Genomic DNA, 18,426 nt, shown 5'->3' with positions numbered 1-18,426 from the left:
TGAAGTCATTGAATATTCTCTAGAGGAGTTCATGGTCATACACAGACAATCTGCTCCATATCATCCACAGGCAAATGGACAAGCTGAGGCCACAAATAAAACACTATGCAAGGTTCTCACTAAAATTGTGTCAGAGTCAAGAACAGATTGGGATCATCAGCTACACTCAACACTATGGGCATACATGGTAGCTTACAAAACATCGATAGGAACGACAGCGTACAACATGGTGTTTGGTCTAAATTCCATATCACCAATAGAGTTTTTAATTTCAATTCTACGAGTAGCGAAACGCTTAGACTGGACAGGGCATGAGCTCTCTTCAAGAATAGAAAATATTGAAAAGCTAGATGAACTCCGCTTGAGAGCTGTAGCTTCGATCTATGCTAAAAAGAGAAGGCAAAAAGAGTTTTTTGACAAGCATGTGCGCACGAAAGAGTTTAAAACAGGTGATTATGTACTTGTTTATACTTTGAAGCAACATGCCAAGAAACTTAAAAAGCGAGGGATGGGACCCTTTGTGATTAGTGATCTATCACAAAGCGGAGCTGTCAAGCTTGCTACATTAGCAGGTGGAGAAATGCCAAATTGATTAGTGGGTGTCAATTGAAGAAATATCATTTACCACTAACACAGGATATGCTTCAACAAATCCATTAAAAAAAACAACGAATGAAGGAGAAATAGAGTGTTCGAGAAGAAGCTCAAGTAGAAGCAAAAGAACGCATTGCAAAAAGAAGGCTTCTACGACAACAACAACAATGTGGAGCACTGTTGCGAATCAATGCCATTCGACTAACGAATTTTGATGAAGACACAGTGGAGCCAATAATTGCAGTTAAAGTGGGTAGCAATCAAGTTGAATCGACGACATTTCTTGATTCGGGAGCTCAAGCAAATTTGATCTCTTACGGATTATACAACCAGCTCAAGCCCACAGGTCAACTTCATCCTACTCCACAAGTGCTGGAAAGGAGTACATCAGACTCGTTGAAAACATTGGGCTGGATTATATTGCATGTACAAGTACATCAATATATTTACCCACATAAATTTTATGTGGTCGAGGATGAAATCACACAACACCCCATGATGTTGGGCAACCTTGGCAAAAAGAGTACAATGTGCAGATAGATTGGAATGCGAATGCAGTCAAAATTCAGCATGCACAAGAACAACAGGTAATATACTTTGCTCAGCAACCCCGTAATAATCCGGTGCCAGCAATGCAATCACTGGATAAAAAGCCAAAAGGAAGGGTGCCACTAGAAATCAAATAGGGAGCTACCAACCATGCTCACTACATGCATTCGAAGTCACCTACCGCAGTGAACAGATCAAGGTTACCAACACAAGAAAAACAAGTATGGGTACGGAAGGATAGAAATGACATGGCAGACAGAAAACAAGACAACGGAGGAAGTCAACATAGGCCGATAGTTCAAAAAAACACAAGGGGCATAAAATAGATATGGATCCCAAAGAAAATGCTCCGCAATAACTCAAATGCAACTCGCATTTGGATTCCAAAACCGAAGCAAAAGGAACTCCCTTCAGTACAAGCAACATCGGAAGGCAGACAACTGCATATGTAACGAACAAACCGACTTATGTGGGGGCCAATCAACAACAAAACAATGGAAACCAATGCAGTAGCAATAAACCCTAAAATGGTAAAGACAAGCTACCAATGGAAAGCAAAAGAGATACGGTCTACGGCCATTCCGACCAAGCCAATTCTCTCCAAAGAGACAACTACAGCCATATCAACAGTAGCGGCAAAGCAAAAGACTTTTGCAAGAAAGAAAATCAAACAAAGAGCAATGAGTTACAGCTTTTACTTGCAAAGAAAACAGGAAACCTCGACGGCGATTGCCAATAAGCATTTTGCTTATACCCTTCTCTTGCACAGCATTAATTTTTCCATGCATTGACCGAGTATGCATAAAATAGGGCCACATTAATCGGCCAAGCATAGCACAAATTTTTCAACCTATGCACGGCACATACTCCGAGGCGATACCTTGTCATCCGGGAGGACTCAGGCTAGAAGGGGGGGAGGCATTCTCAAATGCGGAGCCAATAGCAGAAAGAGAAAAAAAGGGTATGATTTTTGACTATTTTTAAGGGTTGTTGTTTGATTGCAAAATTTTCTGGACTAACCCAAGTACATATGCCCTTATACAGCATAAATCTACAGGTATATGGGGCCAAACGCAAAATCAAGCCCCTAGGTGTGTGTGTATATAAGTAGAAATAACCATTTTTCGGGCAAAATATTGGTAAAACGGAGAAATTTAGCCATAAAAATTGCATGTGAGTGTATATAATGTTTTTGCGGTGATGCTTTTGATTTATTATGATTTTTGGGGATTTTTTGCGTTTGATTTGCTATTTTCCTTTTAATTTGGCTAATTTTTGGTAGAAAAACTTCAAAAATACAAAAGGCAGGTGAAAAATGGTTGTAATGAAATACAAAAAATATGGGGATGATCAGTGACTATAGGAAAACCTATGGTATAGTGGGGGTGAAATTATGAGACTGGAGCGGAAAGCGTGTTTTGGCCAGATTTTGACCGAAATGCCAAATTTCTGGTAAACAGGGCAAATGAAGTCCAAATCAAGAAATTTTTGAGCCTAAACCGCATCTCGCAAGAAGTTGGGAGCTCATGTCAAATTTCATGAAAAGTGGTTCGGGGACCTTCATTATAAGAAATTTTCACGTCATTTTTAGCTCATTTTCACTATTGACCTTTGAGAGAGAGCTTCTGCCACCTAGAGCGAGCGGAACTTCCAGCAGTTTCTACGACGCGCACGACTACCCGACGGGCTTCAGACATGAGAGGTAGGCTCACCACCTTAAGCTTTTCGCGCATGTTTGTCGTTTTGTCGCGAAAACTAGCGTAGGGCTCACACATAAAGCGGGCAGTAGAGATCTACAAGTAGAAGTGGCCACCTAATGACTAACCCAAAAGCAACGAAACTTCATTGGCAGCTTACCCTAGCATAGGAGACCAGTCTTGGATGTCCAAAGGCAGTAGAAAACCATCGGGAAAAACCCTAACTCCTAGAATCCCGTAAGAGGCCACCAAATGGGACATCGGCGGAAAGGCGCCAAATGCTACCAAAATTCATGGGTAGGAGCATCTTGACATGCTCGACAAGTCTATGTAGCCCACATGACCAAAAGGTGACCCGAAGCGGCACTAAACTTCAGAAACAGCATCAGACACACAAAGCGTCAAATAGCTATCGCGGCCAAACCGCATGTCCGTTTGCCACCAAACTTCACGATCGGCTTTCCTAGACCATCAACAACCAAGTCCTATGGTGGTAGACCACCACAAGTCATTGAAGACATGTAAACGCAACCACGGGTGCTTCTAGGGCGACAAATTGCCAAATGGAGCTCCGGTGAAGCCAAAGCCGACAAAAACCATACGGCAAGGATCCCCAAGGGATCAAGAAGCTATGGAGACCAACATCAAGAAATTTCATCACCGAAAAGCACTCCAAAAGTCAGAAAACGGCACGAAGGCTCTGAAATCCACACAGAGAGTTACTTTCTATCCATTTGACTTTTTTGTTGAAACTAGGCTTAAAAGGGACTCAGGGGGACTAAGGGCAGGCACCAGTGACAGTTTCCATGAAAAAAGCATCAGAGACATCCTACGCGTAGGATGTCTCAAAGCCATTTCTAGGCACAGAACCCTACATTCCTCATCACACACATTTTTTGAATAGCCTTGACATGCTAGCCACCAAGTTTCATCACATTTGGACCAACATTGACCTCATCTACATGAAAAAATGCAAAGTTAGGGCATAGAGGCAAAAATGGGCCATAGACCTACCAAAACTTGTCCAAATCACATGAAACTTGCACGACACATTCATGAGCACATAGCCAACCAACCTGTGTGGTTACTTGCAAAAATTGATGAAGTAGACATCCTACGCGTAGGATGTCTATTTGACATTTTTGGCCTACAGAGGGTATTTTTACATTCCAGATCTTTTCTTATCATCTTCAAGAGCTCATATATCAAGTTTGAAGCCATTCTAATCAATTTTGACCCCCAACACCTTCACAATACACGTTTTGAGCCCAAAAACACTACACAGGGTCTTACCAACATCAATTCTTGTCCAAATCAAAATCCAAGAGCATGGCCATGTTCCACGTGCCAAGGACTACCCATAGAACAAATCCCAAGCCATTTTGATGAAATAGACATCCTACGCGTAGGTTGTCTCCAGCATGTTTTTGAACTTCTGTGCAAAGAATGACATCATGGGAGCCATTACCATGGTGCAAGGAGCCCATATATCAATTTCAACCCATTTTGATATCATTTGCTACCTATAGTGGACTTTTATCCAATTTGTGAGCCTGAAGCCTGAATCTGCCCAAAAATCCACTTTTTGATGCCCAAATCCAAATCCAAGCACATTGCCATGTTCCACAGGCCAAGGACCACCAGCATGTCAAGCATCACCAAATTTTGATGAAAAAGACATCCTACGCGTAGGATGTCTAAATGAATTTTTTTGGCTAGAATTGCATTGTGAGCACATGTACAGTTTCCCTAGTTCATCTTAAGTTTTATTTTCAATTTTCAAGTCATTTGGATAGTTAAAACTCAGTTTCTCAGCTAATATGGAAAAAACGCTAACTTCGGACTATTGAGTGTAACAGGATCTATGGCAGCCGCAAAGTCACCGGCAAAGAAGAAGAGGATGACCATAAAAGATTACCTAGAAGAGGTAGAGCCCTTCGTCATACCAGAAGGAACTCTAAAGACAACCAGCACATGGATCCAAGAAGATCTACTAGAGTCAAATGATCTAAAGATTTACCAAGGCGTGTTCAAAGGCACCGAAGGAAATGTGATACAGCTACCAATGCTACCGCGGGAACTCAATGAGTTCGTCAGAAGCAAGATGGCAGAGTATCTGGAGAAAATAGATCTCCACAATTATTTTGAAGCTGTGCCGGCAGGAATCGACATAAAAAGAGTATGGGAATTTGTGACGGAGATTATAATCACAGAGAGAGTAGTGGCAACTGCACTAGACCTCTCAAACAAAGAGGATAGTGTAACCAAAAGAAGAGACGAAGTAAGGGTGTACACAGAAAAGAAAGGCAAATACACCTTTGAAGACATTGCCAACCCTAAAGAGAGTAGTGGCAACTGCACTAGACCTCTCAAACAAAGAGGATAGTGTAACCAAAAGAAGAGACGAAGTAAGGGTGTACAGAGAAAAGAAAGGCAACTACACCTTTGAAGACATTGCCAACCCTAAAGTGGCAATCATGAGTCAGCTACACAACCAGTACTTCCATATGTGTACAAAGCGGCCACAAAAGTACAGAATGCCGCATGCAGCAATTGCCACAACATTCACCTGGGCAATGCAGAAAAGCAAGCCTGAGGTAATCAATTATGCAGCTTATGTACATGATAATCTGGTGAAGACGGGCAACAAGAATCCCACATACATCGTGCCGGGTGAGCTAATCACGAAGGTGATTTATGGGGCATTGCACGCCAAGGGAAGATGGCCCGACCCTCCATCACAGAACGTCTGGCTAAGGCTCAAGGAAGATAAGGAAGAGGAACAGCCCAAAGCACCAAGGGTGGCAACCCGTTTAAAACGCCGGTTAGAAATTGTGCAAGAAGAGCATCCAGAGCTGAAGAAGGGAAAGAAGGAATCTGTCCAAGTGCCAGTAAAAGAGACTAAATCATAGAAAGTGGCACGACTAGAGCGGCTGATGGAAAGTTTCAGGGTGGAAAGAGCCCTCAAAGGAGATTTGAATGAGCTATGGAAGCCGTCTCTAGAAGCAATGTAGGGATCATCCCGAAGGGTGCACAGAGACAGATTCGATGACTATATTAAGAATTTTGAGATTCTGGATGCCACAGCGGAAAATATCCCACGTACCATTTACAGAAGCAGAAGTGGAGCAAGTCCGACGACAACTGCTAGAGGAGCAGGAAGGCCAAGAAAGAGAGAGGAAGACAAAGGCAGACAGGGATTTCAAGAAAAAGCCGACAACTCCACAGTCCAGCCCTGAGTCCAGCCCACCGCCCTCACCACCTCCTCGTAGCCCTCCACAAGAAGAGAAAGAGGAGCAAGACAAACCAGAGGACCAAGAAGAGTCAAAGCAAGAACAAGGACCAAAAGAAGAGGCTGAACCTAAAAGTGAGCAGCAAGAGCCAAATGAAGCAAGATATAATACATTTCTAGACCTACTAGCTGCCGGATATACAAAAGAAGAGGCTGCCACATTCGCATTTTACTTGGCAAGCACGGGGCCCAAAGAGCAAATGCAAAGCCTGTGGTTAGTGGAGCTAACGGAGATGGCTACTGATACAGTGGACCTGCACCCTCCCACCAATGATTGGGATGTGGTGATGACAAAGCTAACCAGGCTAAGAGCACAATCAATGGCCTCAGAAAGTGAAATGGCAACTCTCAAAGCCACTGAAGTGCATATAAAGCTTGAAGTCGATACGTTACAAAAACAAAGCCAAAGGCAGATAGAGAGAGAGAGAGAGCTGCAAGCCAGTTTGGCAAAGGCATTGCAAAGATGCCAAGAATTGGAAAGAGAAAATCAAGAAGCAGCTCAAAGACTGCAAGGAGCCGAAGAGGAATATAGACAACTCAGAAAATCATTGACAGATGCAAAGAGGGAAAGGGATAACCTAACCCTACAACAAAGATATACTAAGGGAGAGGAGGCTTTGCTTGATGCTGAGGCCCAGGAGAGAACGAGAGGAGGGCTTGGCCCTACTGTCATCGAGGAAGAGAAGGGGCTAAAACCTATGAGGAAGACGGCAGCAAAAAGGTGTAGAGACATGTTGACGTCAGCAAGTTACCATGCCGTGATGAAGAGAGAGTGAGGCCATGATTAGAGGGGTCATTTTGTTGGTTTTGCCGAGAGTCAAAGGGTGAGCTTTTGTTGGCTGTGCCAAGAGCAAGTGAGAGAGGCTCTATTTGTTCCCATGGAAGAGAGAGAGCATCGTTTGTAGGCTACCAAAATCGAGCAAGGAGAGAGAAATAGACTCGCACGGAGGGCGCTACCCTTGCAAGCTAATGCAAAGCCAAAGACAGATAGAGAGAGAGAGACAGAGCTGCAAGCCAGCCTGGCAAAGGCATTGCAAAGATGCCAAGAATTGGAAAGAGAAAATCAAGAAGCAGCTCAAAGACTACAAGGAGCCGAAGAGGAATATAGACAACTCAGAAAATCATTGACAGATGCAGAGAGGCAAAGGGATAACCTAATCCTACAACAGAGATATGCTAAGGGAGAGGAGGCTTTGCTTGATGCTGAGGCCCGGGAGAGAACGAGAGGAGGGCTTGGCCCTACTATCATCGAGGAAGAGAAGGGGCTAAAACCTATGAGGAAGACGGCATCAAAAAGGTGTCGAGACATGTTGACGTCAGCAAGTTACCATGCCGTGATGAAGAGAGAGTGAGGCCATGATTAGAGGGGTCATTTTGTTGGCTTTGCCGAGAGTCAAAGGGTGAGCTTTTGTTGGCTGTGCCAAGAGCAAGTGAGAGAGGCTCTATTTGCTGCCATGGATGAGAGAGAGCATCATTTGCAGGCTACCAAAATCGAGCAAGGAGAGAGAAATAGACTCGCACGGAGGGCGCTACCCTTGCAAGCTAATGTAGAGAGAGAGAGAGAGAGAGAGAGAGAGAGAGAGAGAGAGAGATTCCCCTAGTGTAGAAAATAGAGATAGAGAGAGGGCGTTTCTCCTATAGAGGGTTCCTCTCTTGCTGTATTGACAAAAAGGGAGGAAGAAAGAGAGGTAGCTTGAGACATAAGGATGGAAAGAGGTCGCAAAGCACGTTGTGACGTGTTTTGGCGAAATGGTGCGGACCACCCCAAAGTCTTTGCGAGATGTTTTTTGGTTATCTTAGACCTCTTGGATGTTAATAAAGCATGCTTGTACAAAGTGTACAAAGGTGGTGTGTGCCAGCTGTCTCTATGCATGCATGCCAGTTGTGCGGGGTACATAGTTTTGCTGTTTTTGTACATAGAAGTGTCGAGACTTCAAAGTGTGAGTAAGTGCTTTAAAAATATGAAGAAAAAATGAGTTTTTATCAACTTGGGGCCGTGAGTGAGTGGGAGTTTTCAGCTGTGAAGAAGAAAGCCTCTCTTGCTGCAGTCTGCTGTGGTGCGTGGGGGTTGTGTAGTGGAGGTGCCCATGTGTGTGTGCGAGGGCCTGGAGCCTTGATTGGAGAGTGTTTATCTCATCAAGAAGGCCATGAACATGGGTGGTGACCTCTGCACTTTCACCCCTCTTCTCTCTTTTTGGTGATGGAAGCTGCGTGAAGCGAAGCTCTCTTGTACGCGTGTGCCTGCTACTCAGGTTTGGCAGTGAAAGCCCCTTCTTATTGCTGTGAATGGGAGGTTGTTTCCCCATGTTTTCCATGGTTTTTTCTGAGTTTTTTGGCTGAGCATCATGAGTTTTTTTATAACTCATGATTAGCATGGTTTTTGATGGGTTTGTGTGCATGGTTGGGAGCGACTATGGAGCCCCTTCTTGCATATGCAAGTGCTGCTGAGATGGTGTGAGGGTATGGTGTTTATGAACAAAAGTGCAGAGATTTTCCTTTGTTTTCATTGGTTTTTTTTCCCAAAATTTAGTGCCTTTTTTGCTTCCTTGATTGCAATTGATCATAGCTAGGGCTATGACAGTATAGAGGGAAGCTAGTCGAGTGTAGGCGGGGTTTTGTGCAGGCAAGGGTGAGTGTGTTTGTGAGTGGAAATCGGATCCTATCGTCTTGTGAGAGCTACTTTACTTTTCCTCATATATCTTGTGAGTATGGAGGTGTTATAGAGGCCACCCCCTAATCCTTCACATGTTTTGGTGCCCCCACGGAGGATCTATTTTGGCTCTCCGGTTGAGACTTTCCCTGGAGTCAACCTCAACCTTCTATTTGTAAGTTGTTTTCATGAGTTCTCCAAGTTTTACAGGTGAAGATGATAAGGATCCGAGAAGGTTCTTGAGACAGGTACAATTGCAATGTTTACTGACAGGAAATGATTGTGAAGAAGAATGGTTGCGTACGTTTCCTCTCTTGCTTGAGGGTGATGCTTATGTCTCGTATAAGAGCTTGAATGATGCAAATAAGAGTTGTTGGTCACTCTTGGAAGCATTATTTCTTCAAAGATATGTAGTGATTCCAACTCCAAATGAAGCTTGGTCAAGGGTGAAGAGCTTAGCTATGCATGAAGATGAGTTTGTTTCTTGCTTTTGGAAGAGGTTCAATGATGTATGGATGCAATGGGAAAAGTGTGTGAAGTATGCTAATGTGATGTCAGTGAAAGAGTTACATGGTATACACATGCAATTTGAGAGGTTGAAAATGTTGATAAGCAAGTTGAAACCTACCTTGCGTTCACATGTGGAATTGAAGAATGCAAAAAGCATGAAAGAAGCACTACAGGTTGCCTACAACAAAGAGAGGAAGATAAGGCTTATGGTAGGTTTGGATGCGCCACCGAAGATAGAGGATATGTACTTGGTTGATTTATTGTATAAAGTTGTTGAAAATGGTCATGAACTTGAGAAGACACTTTCTATTGATGAGGAGGAAACAAAGCATGCAAATGTAGCAGCATGTGATCACATGGAAGAAAATGACATGCATGTGGTGAATGCTTATGATGTAGACATAAACAATTCTATGGATTATTCTCTTGATGTTGGAGATGCTGATTTTTTTTCTTTGAAAAATGGTTTGAATCCCATGGTTAAGAGTGATGTTGATGTGGATGGAGCTTATGTGTCTACAAATGGCTTATTTGATGAAAATGCTTTGGTATGCGAAGTTGTGGGAGCATCTACAATGGAATATGTATGTGATGTGGGTTGTATAGACTCTCCTCTTGAGTATGAGGATGCTGATGTGGTTGAGTTTCATGGTCTACAAGAATCTCATGCTACTCTTGTGGTTGATGATGAAGACTATGTCTCTACATATGGGTTATTTGATGAGCTCCACATGGTTATAGATAGTGATGAAAGTACTCATGCTACAAATGATGCTTTGGTGTCTCATGCCTCTTTTGATAATGCAAAAATTGAGATCTTTGATGATTATCAATATCCCATTGGTACGTATGAGATGGTGCCACATGAAGATTATGTGTCTACGTTTGGCTTGTTTGATGAGATTGAGGACATTTCTAATAATGCCAAGCATAGAGATGAAGAGCATTCATCCTTTGTGGATTCTAATATTGTGGATGGTATTATGCCTCTTATGATTGGTTTTGAGATGCAAACAAATGAGGAAGTTTCTATGGGAGATGATACTCTTGTGGATGGTGAGAGACAAGACTTTGATGATAGTTTGTCTCTAGTTATGCCAAGAAAGGATAATTTGTATCGTGTCATGAGTGAGAGATGCTTTGATGTTTATGTGAAGAGGATATTGAGCACCTTTGAGAAATATTGTGATGCATCCTTACCATGTGTTTATGATTGTCAAGCCAATAGCTTGTGGGAGATGAACTGCTTTGACTGGCATAGTTATGAACATGATAGCCAACTCATTGGGTGTTCTCTCTTTTATGATGAGGTATATGGTAGATATGTTGGGAGGTACCGTGTTGATATCATTGATTTTGAGAATGTTAATTTTCCAAATGATGGCATGCAATGTTTTGTGTTTGATAGAGGTAAGTGGGATATACTTGATTTCACAAGTGCATGGGCTTTTGCTTCAAGCGAGGTAGCTCTTGGTATATCATGTGTATGGTTGTTACATGAAGAATGGAGGTGAGTAGTGAAGGTAGTCACCCTTTTTGGTGTTTATCATGAGAATTGGTGCCTTCTTGCGATGCAAGCTACATAAAATGACTACTTGATGATAGAATGTGTACATGAAACACTTGAAAGTGTTCCATGCTTGTTGGGGGGGCAGTATGTGACGTGTTTTGGCGAAATGGTGCAGACCACCCCAAAGTCTTTGCGAGATGTTTTTTGGTTCTCTTAGAACTCTTGGATTTTAATAAGGCATGCTTGTACAAAGTGTACAAAGGTGGTGTGTGCCAGCTGTCTCTATGCATGCATGCCAGTTGTGCGGGGTACATAGTTTTGCTGTTTTTGTACATAGAAGTGTCGAGACTTCAAAGTGTGAGTAAGTGCTTTACAAATATGAAGAAAAATTGAGTTTTTATCAGCTTGGGGTCGTGAGTGAGTGGGAGTTTTTAGCTGCGAAGAAGAAAGCCTCTCTTGCTGCAGTCTGCGGTGGTGCGTGGGGGTTGTGTAGTGGAGGTGCCCATGTGTGTGTGCGAGGGCCTGGAGCCTTGATTGGAGAGTGTGTCTCTCATCAAGAAGGCCATGAACATGGGTGGTGACCTCTGCACTTTCACCCCTCTTCTCTCTTTTTGGTGATGGAAGCTGCGTGAAGCGAAGCTCTCTTGTATGCGTGTGCCTGCTACTCAGGTTTGGCAGTGAAAGCCCGTTCTTATTGTTGTGAATGGGAGGTTGTTTCCCCATGTTTTCCATGGTTTTTTCTGAGTTTTTTTTCTGAGCATCATGATTTTTTTTATAACTCATGATTGGCATGGTTTTTGATGGGTTTGTGTGCATGGTTGGGAGCGACTATGGAGCCCCTTCTTGCATATGCAAGTGCCGCTGAGATGGTGTGAGGGTATGGTGTTTATGAACAAAAGTGCAGAGATTTTCCTTTGTTTTCATTGGTTTGTTTTCCCAAAATTTTGTTGTAAACTTGGCATGATAAAAGAAAACATTTAAACACGAACATTTGTGGTGTATCTCTCTCTACAAGTTGATAATAAACATATAAGTGTATTCATGATTCTGTTCTCAAGTTTGAGCGAGTATGTGCAGCCCGAGCATTGCTTGGATTAGAGAGAGAGAATTCGATACATGTTTTGACAGATGATTTAACCACACTTACATTGTCTAGGCTACTTGTTTTGGGAGTGAGTGTAGCATATTGCTTGAGCTCTTTTGTTTGCTAGGTTTTTCTTGGTCCTGGTCTGCTCCATGGCATGGCCATAGAAAAATATATATCAGTGGAACGCCCGGTGGGACCAGCTTGCAACATGTATGTGTTCTAGTGAAGAGCCTGCATCCTAAATTGAGTTTTTTTTTTCCTTTTCCACTTCAAAAGAAAATTTGCATTATACCGCATTTTGCCTATTTTTTTGGGATATGTTTTTATGTGAGAAACTTTTTTTGGTTGACCACCACTCATTGCTACCACCCTAGTATGTGCATGTAAACTTGGACCCAAGCACCTATAAATCCCTCTACAAACTCCCATAAACGCAAGTGTTTTTAGGTCATTGAGAGGGCCCCACTTGAGGTTATTGGAGAGTCATCAAGGATCATAAAAAGTGCTAAGTCAGGTCATCATTATCATGCTAAAGGGGGCGGTTGTTCTATTTGCTTTTATCATCTTGTGATTGAATGGTTTTAACCTTTTTCTTCTCTATATCTTTTAGCTATGCCTAATGGATAAGTCACCAGTCTAGCACCAGTCTAACCGGAGTTCTGGGTTCTCTTGTTATTCACCTAGCTTGTACCTGCAAACTTGGACCCAAGCACCTATAAATCCCTCTATAAACTTCCATAAACTTGGGTATTTTAGGTCATTGGTAAAGACCCACTCGCGGTCATTGAGGAATCATCAAGGATCATTAGGAGTGTCAAGTCAAGTCATCAGGGCAAGGCTAGGGGATTATTACCATTTTGCATCTTTGTGTGATTGCATATTGTCCGCCTCTTGGTTGTTCATATTTTTTAATTTTTTATTTCTCAACATACATCTTCTATAGCCCAATGGATAAGGCATCGGTCTTAACCGAAGTTTTGGGTTCGACACTAGTAGGCCACTTTTCCCCGCAGGGCTCCACTGTTGCACTTGGCCAAGGGCATGGGGATTTTTGATAGAGAAAGAGAACACTTGCATGAGCTATTGAGCACTTGAAGCAAGCTTGAAAGGTTGTTTTATTATAAATTTCCATTGATAATACTCTCACTTGATTTGCCAAGAGGAGTTTGTTTTGACAGGCAATGAAGACGTCGACTTATTACGGAATTATGATTAGAGAGAAGAGAACTTAGAGATGCTCAACTTGATGACATCAACACGGTTGTGCTTTCTATGTATCATGGTGGTGCAAAAGTTCCAGTGAAAGTTGCAAACAACTCTTCAAGTGACATTTTTTTTGAAGTGACGCTTGTGGATTATGATCGCGACAAGTGAAGTGAAGGCCATTATGAAGTGGCACCTCGTTTTTGTGCGTATGTTGGTAGCCTACCCTAGCTCCCATGCATTGTGGGTATTCCTATGTATGAAATTTCAATGAGGGAAGCCGAGGCCCACATGCTGGGTGGCAAACAAGCTCTGAAACGACGTGAATTGGGAAGGCAAAAGAGGTGTCGCCAATGGATACGGCCCGGCCACCATGAGCAACGAGATTTGTAGAGAAGTTGAGTCAGGTGTGAATGAGATCTTGAGGGGGTTTTATTAAATGAAGACAAATTGTGTTTTAGGGTTTTTTTTTTTTAAACGAGCCATGAAAGGGTGGCGGGTCATGAGGACGAGCTGTGGTGAACAGGGGGGTATGTCGATTGAGGGAGAGGGATGCTAAGGGAGAGGAGGCTTTGATTGATGCCGAGGCCCGGGAAAGAACGAGAGGAGGGCTTGGCCCTGCTGTCATCAAGGAAGACAAGGGGCTAATACCTATTAGGAAGACGGCGGTGACAAGGTGTAGAGACATGCTGACATCAGCAAGTTACCAGGCCGTGATGAAGAGAGAGTGAGGCCATGATTAGTGGGGTCGTTTTGCTGGCTTTGCCGAGAGTCGAAGGGTGAGCCTTTGCTGGCTGTGCCAAGAGCAAGTGAGAGAGGCTTTGTTTGCTACCGTGGATGAGAGAGAGCATCGTCTACAGGCTACCAAAATTGAACAAGGAGAGAGAAAGAGACTCGTGCGGAGGACGCTACCCTTGCAGGCTATTGCCGAGAGCGAATGGAGAGTCGAGATAGAGAGAGAAATTCTCCCAGTGTAGCAAATAGAGATAGAAAGAGGGCGTTTCCCCTGTAGGGGGTTCGTCTCTTGCTGTATTGACAAAAAGGGAGGAAGAGAGAGAGGTAGCTCGAGACATAAGGATGGAAAGAGGTCGCAAAGCACGTATATGAAGGAACGAACATCGACGAGATACAAAGTCAAAGCTTCAAACATGGATATGCTTTCTTTCCCTCCTATTTCTCATAAATTTTGTTGTAAACTTGGCATGATAAAAGAAAACATTTAAACACGAACATTTGCAGTGTCTTTCTCTATAGTGTCTTTCTCTATACAAGTTGATAATAAACATATAAGTGTCTTCATGATTCTGTTCTCGAGTTTGAGCGAGTATATGCAGCCCGATCATTGCCTGGATTAGAGAGAGAGAATTTGATACATGTTTTGGCAGATGATTTAACCACACTTACATTATCTAGGCTCCTTGTTTTGGGAGTGAGCGTAGCATATTGCTTGAGCTCTTTTGTTTGCTAGGTTTTTTTTAATCTTGGTCTGTTCCATGGCCTGGCCATAGAAAAATATCTATCACCTATGCATTGTTGGATTTCTAAGTTGTATTTGTACATTTTGTATAGAGGAGGCTAGACTCTTTCATTCGACATAGTGTAGCACTATTGAGAGGCTATATCTACCATTGTCATGTACTCTATACTATTTCGTACGTGGATTTCCTATGATCTAAGAAAAAAATATTTCAAGACAAATCACATTGTTAGTTGTGGACTTGCATAGATATTAATAGCCTTATGTGTCAAAGTAAACATTCTCTAAGCCATAGCGCACAATATGGGTCAAGGAGATCTAAAGATAATAGCATTCTTCCCTTTGGGTTTTTTAGCACACTAGATTATAATGCATGATGTTTTCCACTTGGGTTCTACAACTATTTGCAACTCTAAGGCGCTTAGTATTTCTTCTTGAGATCTCTATAAGGCAGGAAAGTTAGCCTCTTCCTTTCTAGAGGGTGAATAAATACATGAGCTTCCTCTTGTGAATCTTGCAAATGTGTTGTTTGGTGATCAACCATGAATGTATCAATCCCTTATAGTGTTGTTCAAATCTGACACGTGTTGTTTCTTGCACATGCATTGTTTAATTCTTCTTGAGTGCCGATGATGGAAATAACCACAAATGACAAGGAATACCTTCAACTATGGAAAATTTGAAATTCTATAATACTTTGCATTTGTGGACTAGTGAACTTCCATTTGGTGGTGGAACCTTGATGTGCACTCAAGTGTGCTCTTGACAATAATGCATATCTTTGCTAATATTCTATGGATCCTACATAATGGTTGTACATACTACCAAATAGGTTAGATGCACTTACAATTAGATTTTCACTACATTTCTCGATTGCATCCAATTAGTGATTGGAATGGCCTTGATGACGTGATTTTGATGACAATTGTTCATTCCCTTTGCTCAAGAATTGGTACATGGATCCTTCTTGAAAGGCATATTGATTCTTCTAGTAACAACTAGCATGTCATCCCATCTTGGAGATTTCTTATCTATCCTGAGAAACTCTCTTCGTAGTGGTCCCTCATAGATGTGAGCTCTAGGATCTTCTTCCATGACAAACAAGAGTAATGCCATATAATTTAGCTACAAATTTTGACTATATGTACTACTAGAACTTGAGATTCAATGTTGTTTAAATGATCCATTGCTGGATGCTACGTTTTCATTATCCTCCCTTAGTGAAGATAATGCAAAACACTTTCATCTTGCATAGGTTGCAATTGTTTGACTTGAAGTTGATGTATACTTTGCACTTGCTGTCTTAAAAACGTGTAAGTTTATCTAGCTATTGTGGCCTTAATCTACTCTTTACATGGGTATGCCAATGATTACCTATTTACATTCTACAATTTCATATACAATCAATACACCTATGTTAACAAATATTTTGCTATTGATTTAATTCATTAGTTGAAAATTCTTGTTAATTGACTCTGTAGCCCAAATCTACTACTTGCAAAATTTTTAAAGAATCCTTTTTAAATTTTTGGTTGTTATTTAGCTTGAAGAAGCACAAGGCTAGAGAAAAAGATGCTCTATCCTTGCTTGTATATGTTCTTTCTCTCAATTTTCATGTATTGATTTTTTTAATTGGATGACCAAAAAGAGAGTTCTTTGTGGCTCTTTGTGGTAAGTATCCCATGGTTATCCATGTAGGTTGAGCCATACTCAATCACTACACATGGGTTTCAACTGGGTATATCACACAGGTCGTGGTAACTATTTGGATTCATTAACTTGAGGTGCACATGCTACAAGCGGAGGTGCGGTGTCCCTGAAAAATACGTAAATAACATGTTGCAAGCCATAAACAAATAAATATGCATATCTGGCACATCTCGTAGTGCATATGCAATGCTATACGCGAACAGAGAGAGACAGGGAGCGGGAGAGAGATAAAGAAAGCGTGCAGGCGCACCTCCTAGAGCGGAATGCTACGTCAGCACGGTGAAAGACAAAAGAGCATAGGAGAAGAATGACACAGATGATGGGTGCAATCTCCCCCGTGCAAGAGTGACGATTCCCTCTTGCACGTATTTACTTTATAGATTTGTTGAATGGTCAAAGTCAGTACAAACTAGCCGACCGGTCATAAATTGCCAAAGCCCATAAAAGAGCACTTGAATAATAGAATGTACATAAAATATATATATCCATTTTCATAGGCCTAGATCGGTCAAGCCTTTTCCACATGACAGCTGTAATAAGGAGTAAAATATCAACTCCATAATGTACCTCTCCGTTAGAAAGAAACTGTTCTCAGTTGCAAAGAGAAAAATTTGCAAACCATACTTGTAAAAAACAGTGATTAGTATTATATGTCAGAAATAGCACGAAGTAAAATGAAAAATTTGTGAAATGAAAGAACATTGTTTATGCCTGTCGTCATCCACATACTACCTATTCTAGCGTCCCATACGACTAGAATAAGCAGTATATGTCATACCCTGATGAATCAAGATATGATTGGGTCACACATTATTCAATAATCAATTCTCATCAATCTCAAGTTCAATTCCATAAATACTGTCGCGAAAGGAAAATATCATATACCAATTCCAAATCCAAAATACAAATCCAACTCCAAATCACTGTCATTATATACCCGGGCTAACAAAATCATACCAGGTATAGCGTTGGCCAGTCACTGTAGCATGATTTTGTGCTCGATGTTGCCTCAATCGGCAAATCTACACCGATGAGACGTGCTGCTTAAATCGTCATATCTGCACTAATACTGCCTAAATCGGTGGATCTACACTAATGCTACCTAAATTGACGGATGTGCATTCATCATTGTGAATCTGTAATTTTTTAGTGTGCTACCTAAATCAGCGGATCTGTGCATGAATAACTGGTGTTGCCTAAATCAACGACTCTACATCAGGATGAGCATCTACACACTACCTAAACCGGAAAATTGGTGTGCTTGGGACCAATGGACCAAGAAAAGCATAAAAAGAAAGCATTTTCCATCTATTTGACACCAAATTATAGTATGTTTCAATAGCAACGCACTTACAAATTTGTGGCTTGCTATCCCAGAGCATCCTAGCTCATATGAGGACCTGCATAGCTAGTGAACAATCATGTCAATAAAAATTTCATATGGTGCAAGTAGTAAGTACAATTTATAACATCAATTGATGAATGAACCATAATTTATGAAGGAGTCATACGTAGATTCTAGAGGTTAAATGACAATAGGTTGCTAGCGATTAAAATAGAGCATGACCCTTATGTACCCTGTTGATTATTTAAAATGCCACCTATGATAAATATAAACATGGATATAAAATGCAAATACCTGCGGAACAACAATTCCAAGGCCATTTAAAATATGATCTCAAAGGTAGTTACGTCAAAGAGGTTCAACATAAATGTAAGTTGAGTATGTTAGTTAAAAAACTACTTAGAAATTGATTCTGATTAATGTGACTAGAGCCATACATATTCTTAGACTTAACTTAGAGTAGTGTTCGAGCAAACAAGAAATAACTTTTTTTAATGGCAGCACATCCTCATGGAATCTCTTATGCATGGGATTAAGATATGAAATGAGTTCGCAAAGACACAGTGTACATGAGAAGTTTAAAAATAAAAACTTTACTTGTCTAAGTCAAGTAAAAATACACTTTACTACTGAACTATACAAAATGTATCTTGTGTAGACGCCGAGAGGTCATACACAACTGCATGCTTGGTGAAAAAAACATCATGAAAAGCATGGGATAAAAATCATAATGAAAATGAGAACAAAAAAGGATCAATAAGAGCCTGCCAAAAATGCGACAGAGGATATTGGAGAGAGTAGA

This window comes from Adiantum capillus-veneris, chromosome 16, assembly GCF_014529385.1.
Source record: "Adiantum capillus-veneris isolate H3 chromosome 16, ASM1452938v2, whole genome shotgun sequence".
In the NCBI taxonomy this organism is placed as follows: Eukaryota; Viridiplantae; Streptophyta; class Polypodiopsida; order Polypodiales; family Pteridaceae; genus Adiantum; species Adiantum capillus-veneris.
Note: the sequence above shows the minus strand (reverse complement) of the source record.